Source organism: Lactuca serriola, chromosome 4 (assembly GCF_051521515.1).
Source record: "Lactuca serriola cultivar US96UC23 chromosome 4, Lser_US96UC23_V15, whole genome shotgun sequence".
NCBI lineage: Eukaryota > Viridiplantae > Streptophyta > Magnoliopsida > Asterales > Asteraceae > Lactuca > Lactuca serriola.
The window spans coordinates 70753265-70774131 of record NC_136411.1 but is presented as its reverse complement, the minus strand read 5'-3'; the positions used below and the strand labels follow the sequence as shown (position 1 = coordinate 70774131).

Below are 20867 nucleotides of genomic sequence, written 5' to 3'. Positions count from 1 at the left end.
CTACACGTTGTTACCATTTTTTAAAGAAGTGTTGTATGAGTTTTTGTTTAGGTTTACGATAGTAGTCTAGGGTTTATGTTTTGTGAATACAATATCCCTGCCAATATATTGTCAAAAGAGAACACATAACGCTTCGAGTGGAAGATATTGGTTGCTAGGTCTGATGAGGGTTTTTGAAAAGCACAACGTGTATCTTTGCTTTGCATGATTTGTTCTTCTTCAAAATCGGTAGACTGTGCTTTAAAGAATACAAATATAGGAAGTTTTTAGCAAACAGGTTCGAAATGGAAATTAAGCGTAAAAACTTCAATGTGTTTCTTCTTCATGTCCTACTTTTGCAAAATTCTTACCAACTCTGGATAGCATAAAAACTTAAATGTGTTTCTCTTGAAAGTAATTAGTATTATGATTATGGTTGTGAATCTTGGAGGGAGCTATGACTTGCAAGGCTACGGATGTATTTTGCACCGGATTCGGTTGCATAATTCAATATTAGATTTTTTAAAAGAAGCATATTTAATTTTTCTCATAGTTTATAAAAAGTTACTGATGGATCTATTTCTATTAAGTTGTACCCAACAAAATATCATTCAGAAGCAATCTTTTAGTATCTCATGATTTTATCAAGTACTTATGCTTCTCCTTTGTGTGACCTCACAGGGAGCAATTGGTATTTGAGTATATGATCAGCAACCTGCTTCAAGTGAAAAAGTTTTTCAACACATACTCCGATGAACATTTTAACCTTTCTGCTATTCTATTTGGTGAGGACTCATAGGATTAACTCAAAACTGAAACATTTTGGTAACAATTCAACATATAACACACAATTTTTTCTAATATTTTTCCTCCAGGATTACTTATCAAGCATCAAGTTGTGAGCGATTCTACACTGAGCATTGCCTTACAATCCGTTTTGGATGGATTACATGAACCTGCAGATTCCAAAGTTAGTATTGGTTTCCAGTAATGGTTGTTGCTAGACTGAAGGCTATTGTTTATTTAACTATACAACATTATCTTTGTGCAGATATTTATTTTTGGGACAAAGGCTTTGGAAGCTTTTGTGGATCGCTTGATTGAGTTTCCAGAATTCTGCCAACAAGTCTTACAGATCTCTCATCTACAGGGTACTCATTCTGAGCTTGTTTCCATTATTGAACAGACACTTGGCAGAACTTCATCAAGCCATTCAGAATCAGATGAAGCCCACAATCAATGTAGTTCTATCCCACCACCAGAAAATGTTGTGGTAAGTTTTATGTGTATTTTGGTTTGAATGATCTTTCTTAGAACACATGAAGATATGTTCTTTGAGCCAAATGAGAATAATTGTGGAGCTTAGTGATGTTATCTGTACAAGTGTTGACATTCTCTATTTTGGTCATGACTTTACTTCTGTGTGTTTCAAGAACATGACATTTACATGTTTACCCTCTCAGGAACGAGTTAGATCCTTAATGGAGGGAGAATGTAGCATACAGGAACCTTCTGACAGGGCACATCAGTCTGGAACTCAGGATCTTATTCAGGAGGCAGCTCCTACTTCTCCAAAGGTTTACACGATCAAAATGGTTGACTTACTATTTATCTTCATTTATATTTATATCTATTGAAATCCATATCTTTTTGTAGGTTCTTCAAGAAGATACTGCCTTGCTCTCTTCTAATGATCAACTTTCGAAGGAAATGGAAAGTTTGTGCATAACGTCTACAGACGATTGTCCAATGATAGAGAACATTAGTGATGATCCTGATTCTTCAACAGTTGAAGTTGATGAAGATCATATAACCACAGAGGCCAATGCTTATTTCCAACAGATGTTCTCTGGTCAACTGACAGTTGACACAATGGTTCAAATGCTTATGCAGTTCAAGGGATCTTCTGAAAAAAGGTTTTAGTTTTCATTATCCATTTCTATCATTAGCAATCTTCCATTGCCTTTTTTCATATGAGAATATGTTAAAATTTGAGATTTTAGTTTCTTTGCTAATCCATCTTATTATGCACTTTGGCTTCCTGATCATACACTGTGATTAAGTGGGAAGAAATGGTAGTGGTTGATAATATGAGAAAGTAGGCACGTTGGTTGTTAGAGCAAATGCTGAGATCCCCCATAATAGGTTACCTTTGGTTCAATGTATTAATGATTTAGGGTTTCTTGATTTGATTTAGTTATCTTATATAGAATTGATTAGTTTTCATATCTTATCATTTCATAAAAACTTAAATGTGTTTCTCTTGAAAGTAATTAGTATTATGATTATGGTTGTGAATCTTGGAGGGAGCTATGACTTGCAAGGCTACAGATGTATTTTGCACCGGATTCGGTTGCATAATTCAATATTAGATATTTTAACAGAAGCATATTTTATTTTTCTCATAGTTTATAAAAAGTTACTGATGGATTTTATTTCTATTAAGTTGTACCCAACAAAATATCATTCAGAAGCAATCTTTTAGTATCTCATGATTTTATCAAGTACTTATGCTTCTCCTTTGTGCAACCTCACAGGGAGCAATTGATATTCGAGTATATGATCAGCAACCTTCTTCAAGTGAAAACGTTTTCCAACACATGCTCCAATGAACAGTTTAACCTTTCTGCTGTTCTATATGGTAAGGACTCATAGGATTTACTCAAAACTGAAACATTTTGGTAATAATTCAACATATAACACACAACTTTTTCTAATATTTTTTCCTGCAGGATTACTTATCAAGAATCAAGTTGTGAGCGATTCTACACTGAGCATTGCCTTACAATCCATTCTGGATGCATTACAAAAACCTGCAGATTCCAAAGTTAGTATTGGTTTCCAGTAATGGTTGTTGCTAGACTGAAGGCTATTGTTTATTTAACTATACAACATTGTCTTTGTGCAGATATTTATTTTTGGGACAAAGGCATTGGAAACTTTTGTGGATCGCTTGATTGACTTACCAGAATTCTACCAACAAGTCTTACAGATCTCTCATCTACAGGGCACTCATTCTGAGCTTGTTCCCATTATGGAACAGACACTTGGCAGAACTTCATCAAGCCATTCAGAATCTGATGAAGCCCAAAGTCAATGTAGTTCTATCCCACCACCAGAAAATGTTGTGGTAAGTTTTATGTGTATTTTGGTTTGAGTGATCTTTCTTGATACATGCCCACAATTCTTAAGTTTTCTTTTGGACTACGGTGGATATATATATATATATATATATATATATATATATATATATATATATATATATATATATATATATATATATGCATCCTACAAAATTGTTTTCTGTGTAGATGCCGGATTCATCTTCCCCTTTGACTGGATCTGATGGTGAACATCTTGGTTCTCAAATATCTTCTCCACCAAAGCTTCAACAGAGAAATGAGATTCAATCAGATGAAATACAAAAACCATCTTTGACTGAATCCAGTCACACGAATCAAAACTTAACAACTTCATTTGCCACCTCAAGTGATTCAGCAAGTATTCAGAAGGCAAGTAACATGCTGTCAGTTTAGCTATATCAGCTTTGTTGTTTCATTGATGGCTGATCCACATTTTTCAGAATTTGTTGTTGATATTGTTTCTGCTTAATCCTCTTAATATACAGCCTCAAAGTGTAGCTAGATCTTCAGCACTAATGGCTTCATCTCCAGAGTTTCATCCTCCACCTAGAACAGTTGCCTCAGCAAGTAGGTTTCCTATACTTGTGGTTTTGTGGTTCCTTGTCTTTTCTTTGATCCCCTGAACATATTTGCAGTTACCTTTTGTTAATGGTGTTTAAAAATGTTTGAGAATTGCAGGCTTTGTCTCAGCAAGTGTCAGAACACTTTTTGATGCTGCTCAAAGAAGAGAAACACCCATACAGGTTTGTAATCTTAGCTTGCTTTATTAAATTGAGTTCCATATATTTCATGGTTATTATTTATTATACCTCAATGTATGTGTAAGTATCAATGTATCATTTCTATAAAATTATAAAAAGATTTCTTCACTTATATTTATCTGCAACTTCTTTACAGGCCCCACCATCCCAAAAAAGGGATAAAATCTCATTCATTTTTAATACTTTATCCACTGCAAATATTGAAGCTAAAGTAGAAGAGTTTACCGAGATTCTGGAGGAACAGTATTATCCCTGGTTTGCACAATATCTTGTTATGAAAAGGTGAGAAACTGTATGATCTTTCATTATAACCATGCAAGGAATTGGATTTTTTTTTTGAATGACTCATTGATCATGCTGACAGAGCAAGTAAAGAACCTAACTTTCACAAGTTGTATATGAACTTTCTTGAGAAAGCTCATTCAAAACAGCTTATGGAAGAAGTAGTTCAAGAAACCTATGAAAATTGCAAGGTATTCTTTTCTACATTATTCATTGATGGATTTAAATATGGTAATATAAACCTGGAGTAATTTTTTATTTGGGAATGCAACAGGTTCTCTTAAGGTCTGAGCTGATACAGACGAGTTCAGAAGAGCGTCTGTTGCTCAAGAATCTTGGGGGATGGCTCGGAATTATTACAATCGGTAGAAATAGAGTTCTATTGTCTAAACATATTGATCCAAAATCTTTAATTATAGAGGTAGATTTTGTTTCTTTTCATCTTTTTGACTTAGGTGCGATATATGACATATAAGTTTACTTATAAACTTTTGTAGGCTTATGAAAAGGGATTAATGATTGGGATAATTCCATTTACATCTAAGGTATGTATAACTCCATTGATTTATGTTTATTCTCCAAATCATTATGGTTATTTTATTGGTATTGTTTTTTTTTTTTCACTTCACTTGCTATAGGTTTTGGAACCTTGCAAAGGGAGTCTAGCATATCAACCACCGAATCCTTGGACTATGGGGATTCTTGGATTACTTGCTGAAATACATGCAATGCCAAATCTCAAAGCAAATCTCAAGTTTTCAATAGAAGTACGTTTGAATCGATGTGTACCACATGTACAATTGTGATTTTGTAATGGTGTATATACACACATACAGATACATATTCTCATGTTGGTTTTCCCTTTTAGATATTGTTCAAGAATCTTGAATTGGACATGAAGGCAGTTACTCCAACATCTCTTCTGAAGGACAGAGTTAGGAAGATTGAAGGAAACCCCGATTTCTGCAACAAAGATGTTGGGTCATCTCAGCAAAATACTGTAACATCTGCTGTAAATCAAAGTGAACTACCACATGAAGCTGCTGTTACATCTTATCAGGGTGGGGATTCACATATATTATACCAGGTTTGTTTTCTATAAACGTTTTTGAGATTATCTAAGCTATTTCACTATCTGATTTTCTGGTGCCTTCTATTTTGGTTGATAGCATGCTGCTCCAGTTCATTTCCCTGCTGTTCCTTTTGTTGAAGATATGAACATGCTTTTCCAAAGGTTCTACTTTTCTCTTTTCATTGCAACTAGATAATTAAAAATTGTTTGCTGAAAAACTTATTGATTGTTCTTATTGATTACTTTTGCAGGTTGCTTCCAGTGGTAATGGATAAGGCTATTAAAGAAATCCTTTCTAATATTGTTCAGAAGAGTATCACCATAGCAACTCAAACAACAATGGCACTTGTTTTAAAGGTGTCATTCTCATTCAGTTAGTTCTTTCTATGGAGATGCTTTTGAACCCTCTAAATACTGATCGAAGGTTTTGTGTATATCAATTAACAGGAGTATGACAACGAATTTGATGAGAACTATATCCATAGTACATCATCCTCCATCATTGTTTGCCTGGCTGGAAATCTGTCTTATGTTAATAGCAAGGTTCATTGTCAACTTTATACTTGTAGTCATTTTCTGTTTTGTTCATGTGTGTATAATTTTCTAACAAAAAGTTAGTGTGATCTTCTCATTTCTGTAGGAACCTCTTCGTAAGAAGATGTCAAGTCAGCTAAGAAACTCTCTACAGGGTTTGAATATTGCAAGTGAATCCCTTGAACATGCCATGCAACGTGTTATTGATGACAACCTTGAGTTGGGCTGTGCATCAATTGAAAAAGCTGCAATTGAAACGGTTTTAATTTCTTAATCTTGCTGTTGGTGTTATATACATTCAATTTTCTTTGCATCTTATGTTTATATCGATGCATGTGTCATACAGGGGCTAGTAATAGTAAAAAATGAAATTGCTCAGCAACTTTCAGTTAGAAGGAAGCAAAGAGAAAGTTCTAGAATTACAACAATTGATCCAAACCTATATGCACAAAGTATAGGTACTTTTCCAGAAGCCTTTCATCCTCAAGCTGCCCAATTTGTATCCCTTCATCAACAGCAAGTTCGTATGGTTCCAGCTCCTCAATCACATGTATCATGGACTTATAATGTTGCTAATGTAAGTAACATTCTTTATTCAAGTGTTCAAGTTAATGAGTTTCAACTTCTGAATCTTTGCTTTGAATTTCTAGGAAATGAGAGCCCAACAACAGATGTTTCTTCCACCTTCAAGTTCCAGGCACTTTATAAGCAAACCTTCATTAACTACTGGTGCTGCATTGGATGAATATCATGTTCTTGCAAAGAAGGTTGGATATTGTATTTGATTTTCTTGAATTTTTACGTATCTGGAATTTCTGAATGGAAACAATGCATATTTTTTTTATTTATAATAATGTGTTGTAGAGCTTACAGAAACTTATTTTCCTTATCAATTCTTTCAGCTTGATTTTTTGATTGGTAAAGACGCTAAACAAGCTGAAATTCAGGTATTCTATCTACATTTTCATTAATAAATTACTTTAACCTTTTCATTACTTGTGTATAACGATCAAATTTTAAACTGTAAACCAAAGTAAGTATCCTAAATCTGCATACCAAAATCATTTTCTTCCTTCATTCATGTTCATATTAATATTTTTATATAGCAATGAAATATAAATAACAAAACAAGAGGATGGTTGTTTGGTTGTTTTCAGTCTGTTATTTGTGAGGTTCCTGTGGTTGTTCTTAGATGCATCAACAAGGATGAGGCTGCCTTGGCTCTTGCTCAAACGGTATATATAATACCCTTTGCTATTATATGGAATTGTGGATGCTCTTCTTTCTTACAAAATAATTTTTCCAAATTATATGTAGGTTTTCGAGAGTTTATATGAAAATGCAGCCAACTATGTACATGTCAATGCTGACCTTGACATCTTAGCTGGTGTGTGTGATGTTAGCAAGCTTGTGAGGAGGGAACTCACTAGTTGGGTATGACCATATATAATCATGTTACATCATTTGTTGCGTTCAGTTATTGGTGTGTATATATTTTTTTTATTATTTTCTACTGATTTGACACTTCATTTCTGCAATCAGGTAATGCATTCTGATGATGAGAGGAGATTCAACAAAGATATTACAGTTGGCCTAATTCGCAGAGAATTACTGAACCTCACTGAGTATGATGCTTACATGGCCAAACTTATTGATGGAGGAAAGAGTGGTATGTATGTCTAAACATGCATTACAGATACTGAAGATTATATCGTTCATATAAAATTTGAAGTTATTAAACATCAGATAAAAGAGTGTCAATGCTAATGTCCGATCATTTATTGCATTTCATGACACTTCCCTTCACTTTTATTTTAGTACTTCATTTTAAAATGTTCAAGATTTGTAAAATTCATGCCTTTTAATTGCTCACTTATTTTACTTACTACAGCAAATCTAAAGCTTTATGAATGTCAAATAGGTAGGTATATTTTACTCTTTGCTTATAAGCGTCTGATAAATGCTAAGGAATTTTAAAAACAGAAGTTCGAAATATATTTAACTGTAATTTTTTTTCCATAAAAGGCCTATTAAAATTTCACTCATCACAGCTATGGTTTTAACTATTATATGATGCACAGGGGCCACAATAGAGTTTTTCATCTCCCTTGTTGAAACACTGAAGCTCAGTGATGCAGGAGTATTGTCTTCACTTCACAATGTCGTTCACACTTTATCCAAGGTTTGATCTTGCTCCTAATTGCTTTGACCTTAACCTTTAATTATGTGTCAAATACATGCCATGTCACCAAAACTTACCATTTAAACTGAGAATAGAACATTTTCCAGTGGAACAAAATCATAAATGACAAGGTTAACCAATTTTCAAACAACCTAAAGAAAGAAAAGCTAATATGATTCTTGTTGGTGATATCCACTTTGATGCTAACTTTTTATGTTTGGATGGAACAGGTGACTAAGCATCCTGTGGCCAGCAAGGATGATGACGATGCATTTATATCTTCTGAACCAGATCCTCCTAGTTTCCATTGGCAGGTAGTAATTAATTAACACTCTTTCACTAACTTCCTAATTATTCTCATCTTACATGATATTTCATTTTTAAGACCTTAATTTATGAATCTCATCATTAATTATTTGATTCTTGTAAAATCAGGTTTCTGGGATATTTAATGATTGGTGTCGGATACGTGATCGCCATGGTGTCAATGATGCAGCTCGTGCTCATTTTGTTCTAGAACTTCATCAAAATGTATTGTCAAGAGCTGATGATATGCCAAACCGCTTTTTCCGCCGCCTTATGGTGATTCTGATAACTCATGTCCCTTGTCCTTTACTCTCAAACACACACACACACACAGTTATAAGGCAAAAAAAAAACCATATCTTGATCACTTGTGATATTATTAGGAGCTTGGTGTGTCACACTATCTATCTTCTCAAGGGGCCAATGAAGAAGCAAGTCTATCATCTTTCCTTGTCATTGATATATATGCAGACCTTGTCTTTTCAATCTTGAGAGTAGGAGTTAAAACTTCCTTTTTATATGTGTAATATATATAATCAATGTATATTTCATCAACTTGCCATTTTTTTTTTTTTTTTTTTTCTAGTCTCTCCCTGTTGACCAGGGATCAAGCAAGCTCTCTCTTTTCTCGAAGGTACAAATTTAAAACTAAAGTTCATTTTAAAAAAAAAAAAGTTTATGGTTTGCCGATTGTAATTTGTATACACATTTTGTTGAACAGGTGTTAGCGGTGATTGTGAGATTTGTTAAAAAGGATGCAGAGGAAAAGAAAGAATCATTTATTTCTACACCATATTTCAGGCTATTCATCAACTTTTTCAATCACCTTCATACCCTCAACTCTTCCGTCAATGATGAAAATTTTCAGGTATTTTCATTTTTATTTTAATTATTTTGAAAAATTTCATGCATAAGTTTTGTGTCATGTAACTAATTCCATTGAGTTGTACAGATGTATGCTGCTCTATCAAATTCATTTCACGCCTTGCAGCCACTCAAAGTTCCTGCATTCAGGTTCGTTTAGATTAATATTTAATAACATAAAAAAGACAAGCATATCTACATATTTAATATTTGACAACACATTTTTGAATAAATTGTTTTCAGCTTTCCATGGGTTGAGCTAATTAGTCACAAAGATTTCATGCCAAAACTCTTTGCTGCCAATGGTCAAAAAGGATGGCCATACTTCAAACGCTTGCTGCTAGACTTGTTGATGTTCATGGAACCCTTCTTGAGGACTGGGGAACTTACAGATCCGGTTTGCATTAAAATCTATCTTTCATCATTGATTTGTTTATTGTAGCCTTCTACTTTTATTTCTTCATATTACACCATTGCATTTTGAAAAATCTATCCAGTTATAGCAAAGTCATCCAGATACAAAACAAGTTTCACTCGGCTATAATTCGATAGATTTTTCAAAGTACAATACCTTAATTAGAAAAAAAACTGAAAGTACAACACTATAATAGAAATATTTGCAATGAGGATATGCTATAATACACAAGCAAAATGAAACTACAGTGCTATTTGTTACCTTTAGCCCTTATTTTCAGCTTTAGAAATCAGAAACTAATGTGTATGTTTCTTTCTTCAGGTCCGTATACTATACAAAGGCACACTGAGGGTGCTTTTGGTGGTGGTTCATGATTTCCCGGATTTTGTTTGCTATTATAATTTCAGTTTTTGTGAAGCAATTGCTTCACGTTGTGTCCAACTAAGAAACATAATTCTTAGCACTTTCCCAGCTAACATGAGTCTTCCGGACCCCAACACTCCCAATTTGAAGGTCTTTGACTTATCTTAACTCACTACATTTATTACATAGTACATGACATGACGATCTTGTACTGTACTGTGTTTGACATGCATTGGACTGAAACTGTGACTGATGTCAATGAGACAAAAGTTGCAATTTTATATTGCATGTAACAAACACAACCATAGTCTTTGTGCAAGAACTAATTACCAAAGGCAATATATATCTTTTTTTTCAGGTGGATCTGCTAGCTGAGATAAGTCAACCACCTTGCATTGACCCTGAGTTTGCCGCTGCTTTGAAAGCCAACAATATGAAAAACGACATTGATGAGTATTTCATGGTATATATACATGATTTTGACTAGTAATTGTAAAATCCAATTTTCTTTTTTTCTTATCGTCTCTTCTAATATTACTCGCATTTCTTTTTTGTTATTGGTACAGACAAGGCCAGAAACATCTTCATTTCTTTATGGATTAAAGTACAGACTACTTCTTTCATCAAGAGAAGCTGAAAGGTCCGGAACATACTACAATGTTCCTCTAATAAACTCACTTGTACTTTACGTTGGCACAAAGGTACAATCAAAAGTCTCATTCTTTCTTCACACCATAATTTACCTTTTTGCCCCTAGGGCATAGTCAAAGTGTTTTGAGATCTCCTATAGTGGGCCACTATTTATCTGATTAACATCTCATGATGGGAAAGGACATGACATGACAGAGCAGTGTGGGCCAGCCAGCCAGGGGTTGTTGGAAAAATAACTCTGGTACAAAAATAATGTTTTATGTTTTTTCATGTTATCTCCCAGGCCATCCAACAGCTGCAAGTGAGCACCGCTTCTCATGCAACCTCCATAACTCGGTTTGTCTCAAAGACTGGCTATTTTGCGGGTGCGGCTTTGGACATCTTCCGGACATTAATACGTGACCTAAATTGGGAAGGCCGTTACCTCTTCTTCAATGCGGTTGCAGACCAATTGCGTTATCCCAACAACCACACGCATTTCTTTTCCTTCATTTTGCTTCAATTCTTTGTTGAGATAAAAGAGGTGAGACCCACTTTCTCTTAGTTAATTAAATTACAACCCACATGACAGGACAGAACAAAACAGATAGATTTTTCAAAGCACATAATATATGTTTTTTCTTGTTGTGTAAGCAGGAGGCGATTCAGGAACAGATAACGAGAGTGTTATTGGAGAGATTGATAACTAAACTCCCACACCCATGGGGGGTTCAGGTTACCTTCATTGAACTTGTAAAGGTAACCTTATCATAATTTACGGTTCTGGTCCCTTGAGTTTAATTGATTATACTTCATAAAAGTTAACACTTGTTTGATGGTTTTTAATTGATTGGTGAACAGAATCCTAGGTACAAATTTTGGAACCTGAATTTTACAAGGAGTGATCCTGAGATCAAAAGAGTCTTTGACTTTGTTTCAACAAGTTTTGGTGTCCATGTACAAGCCGTTAATGTTGTTTCTGGAGTGCTCTAGAAATCACTTCAGTTGTTTATGTTGGTTTGTTGTATGTGTGATTCTGATAAATATGACAGTTAAAACCGTTGCAATATATATATATATATATATATATATATATATATATATATATATATATATATATATATATATATATATATATATATATATATGTGTGTGCATGTATGTATACGTGTATTTTGTATGTATATGCAATATGTGTTAGATGCGTGCATATGTGTATTGTATGTCTGTCTACTTAGATACTATGTATTTTGTATGTGTTGGCTTCATTTATATTAATCATCTTGATTCGATGAGTATGCTACATTTTTTTAACAATACAAAGTGGTTTAATCAAAACTCAAAAGTATAATGTGTTTTTGTTTTTCAACTTGTAATTGTAATGATTGTGGTTTATTTTGAATAGATGATAGTTATCATGTTTTATTTTTATATAAAAAATGTGTACCATGTTTAGCATTTTTTGAAGACTGGTCGGATGTTTAATGAGTGCTGCAAGTTGGTTTGAAAATGATTTTTATCAAGTTGTAATAAAAGAATAGATTCAAAACATATAATGAGTTTGAATACAAAAATAAATTCAAAGCTATCATGAGTCAAGTACTCAAGCTTAAGTTTACAAAACATGCTTTAGCCCTGTCTTTTGGATATTTTTACACTTATGTCACTATTTTTTTTTCATACATATCTAGTTTTTGCATTTTCATGAAATGTCTTTTTTTTTTTTTTATGTATTGAGTAATCTGATCAACATTTTGATTTAAATCAAAGTCAAGTTTAAGAAAAGTATTTACATATTTAAGTAATAATTTGAAATTCTTTTCATTTAAGTTATTATCACCTATTAAAATCGGTTAGTAGTGCATATAATAACTTCCGACCAACATAAGATATATATCATATAAGATATATATCATATTAGCATTTACAAATACATACAATAACTTTCACCCAACATAAGATATATATATCATATTGGGTAGTTTTGGAGTGGACTATTTTAGACTACACCCAACAATTCGATACACGAATTTATCCGTTTAAACACTTATAAGACATGCATTAGACACAAATTAATATATTTTGACATGTTTTTGCATCATGTACAATGGTTTAATATAAAGTCATGTAAAAATTTATGTTTTCGTGTAATACAGTTAAAACGTTGTGTTATGTTACATGCTACACATTATTTTCTTGTATGGGTTTAGAAAATTCTTATTTCGTATCTTACATGTGTCATATAAGAATTTATCTGTTTAAACACTTATAAGACATGCATTAGACACAAATTAATATATTTTGACATGTTTTTGCATCATGTACAATGGTTTAATATAAAGTCATGTAAAAATTTATGTTTTCATGTAATACAGTTAAAATGTTGTGTTTATTACATGTTAAACATTATTTTTATGCCTTTTATACACAGACACATTTTAACATTTTAGAATTCATATATTGACCATGACACAACACACAAACACACACAAAAAAAGTAAAGGAGGGTTGCACCTCTATTAAATTTTATTAAAAAAACATACAATAGCAGACTAGAGATTCCCCGCCTATAGAAAAGAAAAAGTCCCCTAGGACAGGACCTAGGAGCCAAAACAACCTAACTAACTAAAACCAACTAGAAGGGGAAAAAGTATGCTCTAAACCCCAATACACAACATAACTAACCACAAATGCAAAAATAAGAAATAAACCTTAGACACAAAGTCAAGGCGGATGCTGAGTGGCAATATTTTCGTTCTTCATAGGAAGCCTCCAAATAATCTTAGCTTTAGCAACATTTGGGAAGGTCTTGCGAGTGAAGCTCTTGAGTCTTGAGCAAACTTCATCGGTAATAGTCTTCGCCATAGTTTCATAGGTTCTTCTCTTATTCTTGAAGATCTTATTGTTTCTTTCAATCCAAATATGGTAGACAGTACCTGCAAGAACAAAACGATGAATAACATACCAAATAGACTTACCTCTAGTGGTCTGCTTGAGGAGGTTAATGATTTCAAACCACTTGCCAGGAACATTGTTTGGATTTATCAAGGTTGTTATCTCATGCCAAATTTGAGATTGATATGAACACTCAAAGAAAAGGCGGTTGAGAGGGTCAGGGAAAAGACGATAAAAGCTGCAAGACATGTTTTGGTTGGGCTCCCAATTATGGATTCTATCATGAGTTTTTCAGTCAACATCTGGATCCTATGGCCGAAGGCTAAGCCAAGCTTCACAAAAAGAAAAGGGAATAAGAAGATCCGCATTGTTACGCCGGAAGAATTTATCATATGTAGAGTGTGATATAGCAGGAGGGGGTGGTTGCTAAGAGTACCAATGGACTCACTTAAAATATGAGGACAAACCCAATTACCACCCGAGACAATGTCACTAACAGTAGCATCAAGGGAGAAACCCGCTTGGTGAATAGCACGAGGGGTAATGAATCAAAAGAGGGGACCAGCAGAATGTCGGTTTTCATACCACGCAGAAGTCGTGTTACCATCATTAATCTTAGAGACAATGAGTTTTCTAATCTTATCACGAATACCAAGGAGTTTACGCCAGCCTGCTCCGATGCCACTTTTAGTTGGAGCATCACAGAAGTTTCGACCTTGGATTCTATAAGAGTGGATTCATTTCAACCATAGGGAGTCCTTATCGGTAAGGAGCCTCCAGATGTGAGAGGCCATAAGAGCAGTATTCCAAGTGGACATACTCTTTATACCAAGGTCACCTTGAGTCTTTGGGAGACAAACAGCTTTCCAAAAGACTTTGGCTTTTCTTCTTTTCAGCTCACATTGGCACTTGTGACAACCCTAATTTTACAGCCAATTAAAAACTTTTTTCTTTATGCTTATTTAAAACACGATATTCTTTTATTTGTGCAGAATTTGTCCCAAAACATTATTAATGTGAAACGATATCAATATCAAGAGCATTTTCAAAGAAATGTTTTTCATTAATATTCAAAATCTTGGGATGTCATAACCAATACAGAAACATAAATATAAACTAGTCTTTACAGGCCTTACATCAATTTAATTAATGCCCTAAAACTCTTTAAATCTCTCGGAAGATTCAAACATCAATATCCCTGAACCTTCATACCGCTACCTGTGATACAAAGAAACTAAATGAGTCGGGATTGGGAGCTTGGTGAGCACATAGGGTTTTCAACCCATAATATTATAATCAATTTGTTTTAATTATATTGCTCACATCAAACAAATACCCGATTCCCTTTTCCCGTTATTCTCACTCCCTAACCCTGAGATGATGATTTCGTGGGACATATCCTAAGGTATCACTGAGTAGAGAATACTGCTTTGGGGATTCCTTAGAAATATATGTCAACAAGCAAACCATGGGGTGAATAGAGTACCCACATGAATGTATAGTTCATTAACATCTACAGGTCGTAGACCTGCCCATGTGTGGTTCATTTATCACCTACAGGTTTAAGACCTGCCCGTGTATGGTCTGTTTAACATTTATAAGTCAAAGACCTACCAATGTATGGTTAATTAACACGTATAGGTTGTAAACCTACCTGTGTATGGCTTATAAACACCTCCATGTTGTAAAATTGCATGTGTATATATGGATTATAAACACCTATAGGTTGAAAGCCTGTCCATGTTTCACCAGACTTGTCTAGAGTAATATGCGGTCGTCCTCTATATCCTACTAGATGACTAATCCATAGCAGTAGAACAGTAAAATGTTGGCTACAACCTCGCATCATATTTTACTTTCCATAACCCTTCAATATCCTGTAACACCCATAAAAATTCAAGCCAATTTAAAACATTTAAAACCATTAAGTTATTACAATTTGTTTTCAAAATAGTTTAAGCCCAGAATCAAGTCATGAAAATATAAGGAGGTGTACGATCATGCCTTTGCCTTCCCGCGATCATCAAAAGTACCTGAAACATAATCAACAACTGTAAGCCCGAAGCTTAGTGAGTTCACCCAAAATAACAACGACATACATATAGAGCCATATCATATAAACAAATACAGCATGCATAATGAGCCATCAGTCTGACTGGACCGCCTCCCAGTCCTCAGTCTATCTGGACCGCTCTCCATGCCTTCGGCACGTCTAGACCGCCCTCTCGGGGCCTTCAGCCTATCCAGACCGCTGTCGGGCCATCGGCCTGACTAATTTGCCCTACCCGGGCCTGCAGTCTATCCGGTCCACCCTGGGTGTCTAGGCCTATAACACACAGTAGGACCTGCCTCAACCCAATCCCCCAAACCAACAAACTTGTGCACATACATATAAACAAATAGTCATGTAGATCTAACAGATCACTAATCATGGCAACCATCTTATAACCAAGATACCGATCTAACCCATCACTAACATAGCAACCATCCTATAACCAGGATGTTGATCTAACCGATCTTTAACATAGCAAACATCCTATAACTAGGATACTGATCTAACCAATCACTAGCATAGCAACCATCCTATAACCGGGATACATATCATAAAGCATAGTGTGCAATGAACTCGAATACAAATCCGAAAAGGGTCGGCATTGGTGCCTTCGACCCTATTAGTATAATGAGGACAACTCACCTGGCACTTCTGAAGTCCCGCAGATAAAACTCCAGCTGCTGGTTGACAGATTCCCGAACTGTCAACATCAAACGATACCCAATTAATAATTAGTTTCCAAGCCCAAGGTCCAACTCACACTCCAAAGGCCTAACAGTCAAGTAATGGGCCAAAGCCCAACATATGGCCTAATTTTCCAAATTAGGCCCAAAGCTCTACATGGTCTTTCCTTAAGGCCCATCCAATTATTTTAGTCCAAACTCTTGGTATTCCCATGGCCCAATATCACATAATCATCAAGGCCTAGTTATGGCCCACCTATGGCCCAATTTTCCAAATTGGGCCCAAGTCCTTCACATGGACCTTATCCTAAAGCTCATCCAATTATTTTGGTCTATTTACTTGTTCTTGGATATCCCATCAATAGTCCAATCACCAAAGCCTAATAGGCAGGCCCAACTCAAGGCCCTAGTGAAATTAGGGTTTTCCTCTGAAATGACGATTAGGGTTAAGTGTTCCTACTTAACCCACTAAGGACTTAATCCATTAAGTCCAATATTGCCTTAACAAGCTTTCCCTCTGTAGAAGACTTCTTCCGAACGGCATAATTGGGAGATTGATTCCTCGATCTTCAAAGAAAACTGACTCCTCCTACTCCTTCTTCTTCTTTAGGATAGGATCGTCGTTGGTCCTTCTTTCACTAATGATATTAATATTTTAAGTTTATTAAATAATTCCGGTACGGGTCCCGATCAATCCCCAAAATTAGGGTTTCATGACATTAGGGTTTTCCAAACACTAATTAGGGTTTCCAACCCAATACTAGCCCATTAGTCACATGGTTGGGCTTTTAGGTCAATTAGGGCTTCATTGGTCCCATTAGGGTTAAACAAGTCAGACACCACCCACTACCACCTCCGGTAGTAGTGGTCAATGGCGGTTCACGGTGGTGGTTATGGTTCTAGTCCATTTTTGTCCAAGCATCCCAAAAAAAACAACTAAATGCAAGCAAAAGCACACCGCCTCCCAACACGGCGGCTGGTGGCGGCAGGAGGCGGCAACCACCACCTTACGGTGGTGGTTATGAGTTTTTCTTTTGATTATTCGTTTACCGATTACAACATACAACACAAAAACCCAATTAAACACACACATATACTAAGATAAAAACACACACAACCACCCTTGTGGTGGCCAGCGGTGGTAGATGGTCGCAGCCACCACCTCACGGTGGTGGTGGTGACTTTTTCGGCCAAATAAACACCTAAACACCACTTCACTATAATAAACACATGCACACACATGTCTTCTGTTCATAAAAGGAGTCCAGCCACGCACCTGGGGTTTTACGGCATCAGCAACCCGCATAACATGAGATGTAATGGTAACCACGCACCCACCTCCTCTTCGGGGCGACAGACGCAAGCGGAGCACCACAAAGACGTGGCCGCTTGGAGCTACAGCGGCGACGGAGCACGAGAAGGGCGTAGCATCCGAAACAGAAATGGGGAAGGAAATGGGAGAGTTCGTTTTCTCTAACCACGGCGGTAGCAACGATAGCCAAGCTTTATCGTCGTCGTCAATGGAACAGCAGCAGCGGTGGCGTCATCGGTCGGGGATAGCAGCGACAGTACTCGACTAATGGTTTTTCGGCTTCAATGGAGACGACAGCGGCGTTATATGGTCCGACGACCCACCGAACCGACGTCAAAGGAGGCTCTTTGTCGTTGTCGTGGCTACACCGCCGGTTGGCTTCATGGGCGACACCAGTTGACTTGGAGGCGGCGGCCAGACATGGCAACAATGGGAGTGGCGGATGGAGAATGGAGGAAGGAGGTGAGGGTTGCGACTGGTGTGAAGGGATTAGGGTTAGGGTTACGGGGTGGTGAACGGCTAAATACCCTTACCCTTCAAACTTCCATCCATAATGACCGAAATGGTCCATCTTTCTCTCTTTTCTTTCAATTCAAATCCTTAATTTACCATCTAAACCCTTCCTTTTGAAAATCCTTACACATTAAGTCCGAAATAGTTACCAAGCAGCCCCTGCTTGACAAATTATTTTCAACTTAGGTACATAATTTACCCTTTTAGCCCCAACTATTCAAAATCCTTTCATATTAAGTCCAAATGATACCAAACACCCCCTGACTACTGAAAACCTTTACAAAATAAGTCTCGAAATTACACTTTAACCCCCGAATAACCCAAATTATAACATTTGGCTATTGAAAACCAACACCCCGCCAATTATTGTTGATTTTGGGCTATAATAATATAAAATAATAATAATAATTACTTCTCGGGGTTCCGGGTGTACTATTTAATTATTCTATTTTAAGCTGAATGTTACATATCCAATATATTTTATGTATGATAAAATAAATAGATTAATACTTTATCAAAATATAATTTAACCAAGTAAGCCATATTGAGCACAAGTATTATAACTACAAATAATAGGCACACATAGCATTTAAGCAGATAAATACTTCATACTTCAAAAGCTTGATGGTAGAATTATTGCAATTAGTAAAGCCCTTCTTGAGGACCAGGGAACTTACGGATCCGGTTTGCACTAAAACCTTTCTTTCATAATTGTTTTTAGTGGTTAAATGCATGAAACAACAATGTACTTTCATTGATTTGTTTATTATAGTCTTCTACTTTTATTTCTTCCTATTACAACATTGCATTTTGAAAAATCTACCTGATTATAGCAATGTCATCCAAATACAAAACAAGTTTGACTCTGCTATAACTAAATAGATTTTTCAAAGTACAATTCCTTAATGAGAAAATAAGTGAAATAACAACACTATAATAGAAATATTTGCAATGAGGATGTTATAATACACAAACAAATGAAACTACAGTGTTATTTGTGTTGGGTTTTATAGGTTCTTAAAATACATATGAAGCGAAAAAAAAAAACTTAACTCTTAAGTTCACATACAGCCTATAAAAGGATCTATGTTTTCTCTAATTGATAGCAATAAACAATGAACATCAAGAAGCCTAATGGAGACCTACTATAAGAGAAATATACATAGGATTAGGGTTACTTACCTTTTGATTATTGTAGCAAATAATCACACCAATTTTCGTCTTGAAAACCTTGGAAAGCAAGCACCCAAAGCTTAGTTCCTCGAATGGGTTGTACCAAAACCCTAGCAACTAGAAGACAGGAGGAAATAATAGATGTGGAAGAAAATTTTCGGCTCTTCCTTTGAGTATGGAGTGGATGAAAATAAGGAGCCCTAAGGGTCCTATTTATAGCCTATACAAGGAACCCTAGAAACCCTAATTTGAATATAACATTAATATTTGAAATTAGGTAATTATCCAACCTCTTAATTATCTATAAGGAATATTCTACATCCTCTTAGGATCCCTCCCAGAACTGTCCAAGCACTGGAAGGTTTTGGAATTCCCTCTTGTTCAACTATTGAACAATTTAACTTAAGTCCTTACACTGTTAATTAATCCAATTAATTCTAATTAATTTCTGATTAATTCTTAATTAATTATTACTATTTATAATTGATATATTAACCACATAATATATTCACAAATCATTTATCATAATTCATTAATCATATAATAAATCAATAAATCAACCTCTCTCTCCAAATGTCATTCTACCTAATTATTAGTTATGAGGGCAACCCAAAAAAGACTTTGCTTTCAATTCAAGTATATACCAATTTAGTTATGATCCTAGATACCTTAATTCAACAGTCTCCCATTTGGATAAGTCTATAACTACAATTGCAAGTATAACTTCTAATCAAATAGCAAAGTGTGTTTTCCGAAGCATCTGCCAAAATTTGATCAAATCAGACATGGCCCTAAGATAAGTGATAACATATTCCTTCGTTCTTCAAGATATCTTGTGAACACGAGACATGGATTATAGTCAATCACATTGTCCAAAATATATGTTTCCCGATTTCCCAATTTGGTGATGATGTCATTAGACTACTAATTGAACACGTCAATTTAGTCTTGGATAGGCCCAACACTATAATGTCAACACCAAATCACCAAAGGGGCCCAAAGATATTGATTTTCCCATTAAGTAAAAAAGAACGAATAAACTTTGACTATAGAATTGCGACCTTTACTTACCAAATCATGCATGCCACTACGTTTTATAACATCATGTCACTCATGCATTTTCGCAACACCAATGTACAACTTATTTGTAAATCACAACTTATATATCTCCATTTGAAGAATAGAATATATTATTGTCTTAGAATTACTCGTGATTGAATCCATGAAGTAATATCTAAGCGTGGGTTTTTCCAATACTCAAAATCTCCATTTTCTAAGTACTCATGAATGTTGTAGCAATCCTATTGCAATGTCTAATCTCTATAGACAATCTACAATCTATTCATGACAATCTTAATTCATTACTCACTTCTAAAAGTATGAGCAACTGTGGAATTTAAATAATCAAATCATTCAAGAACTAAAACATACAAAATGAAACATAATAATAAATAATTGAAAAAGGCAGTATGATACTCATCAATAATTCTCTATTATTCATTCACCAAAATCAATGACATTTATTTTGGTACAAAGTATCAAAAAACTATCAACTAACTACTAAAACTAATATCATCTCTTAAACTAATACTCATAGCATGTTGGTTGTGCTTGATCCTGCTCAAAGCCTTTGTCAAAGGAACTGCATGATTGGCTTCTAATAATACTCGTTTCACCAGGAAATGACCTTCTTCAACCCTATGTATG

The 20867-nt window shown here is 35.1% G+C and overlaps 1 pseudogene; it reads left to right on the top strand.

The window, feature by feature from the left end:
* Nucleotides 1-1298: 1298 nt before the first annotated feature.
* Nucleotides 1299-11584, top strand: LOC145098499 (uncharacterized; annotated as a pseudogene).
* Nucleotides 11585-20867: the final 9283 nt, after the last annotated feature.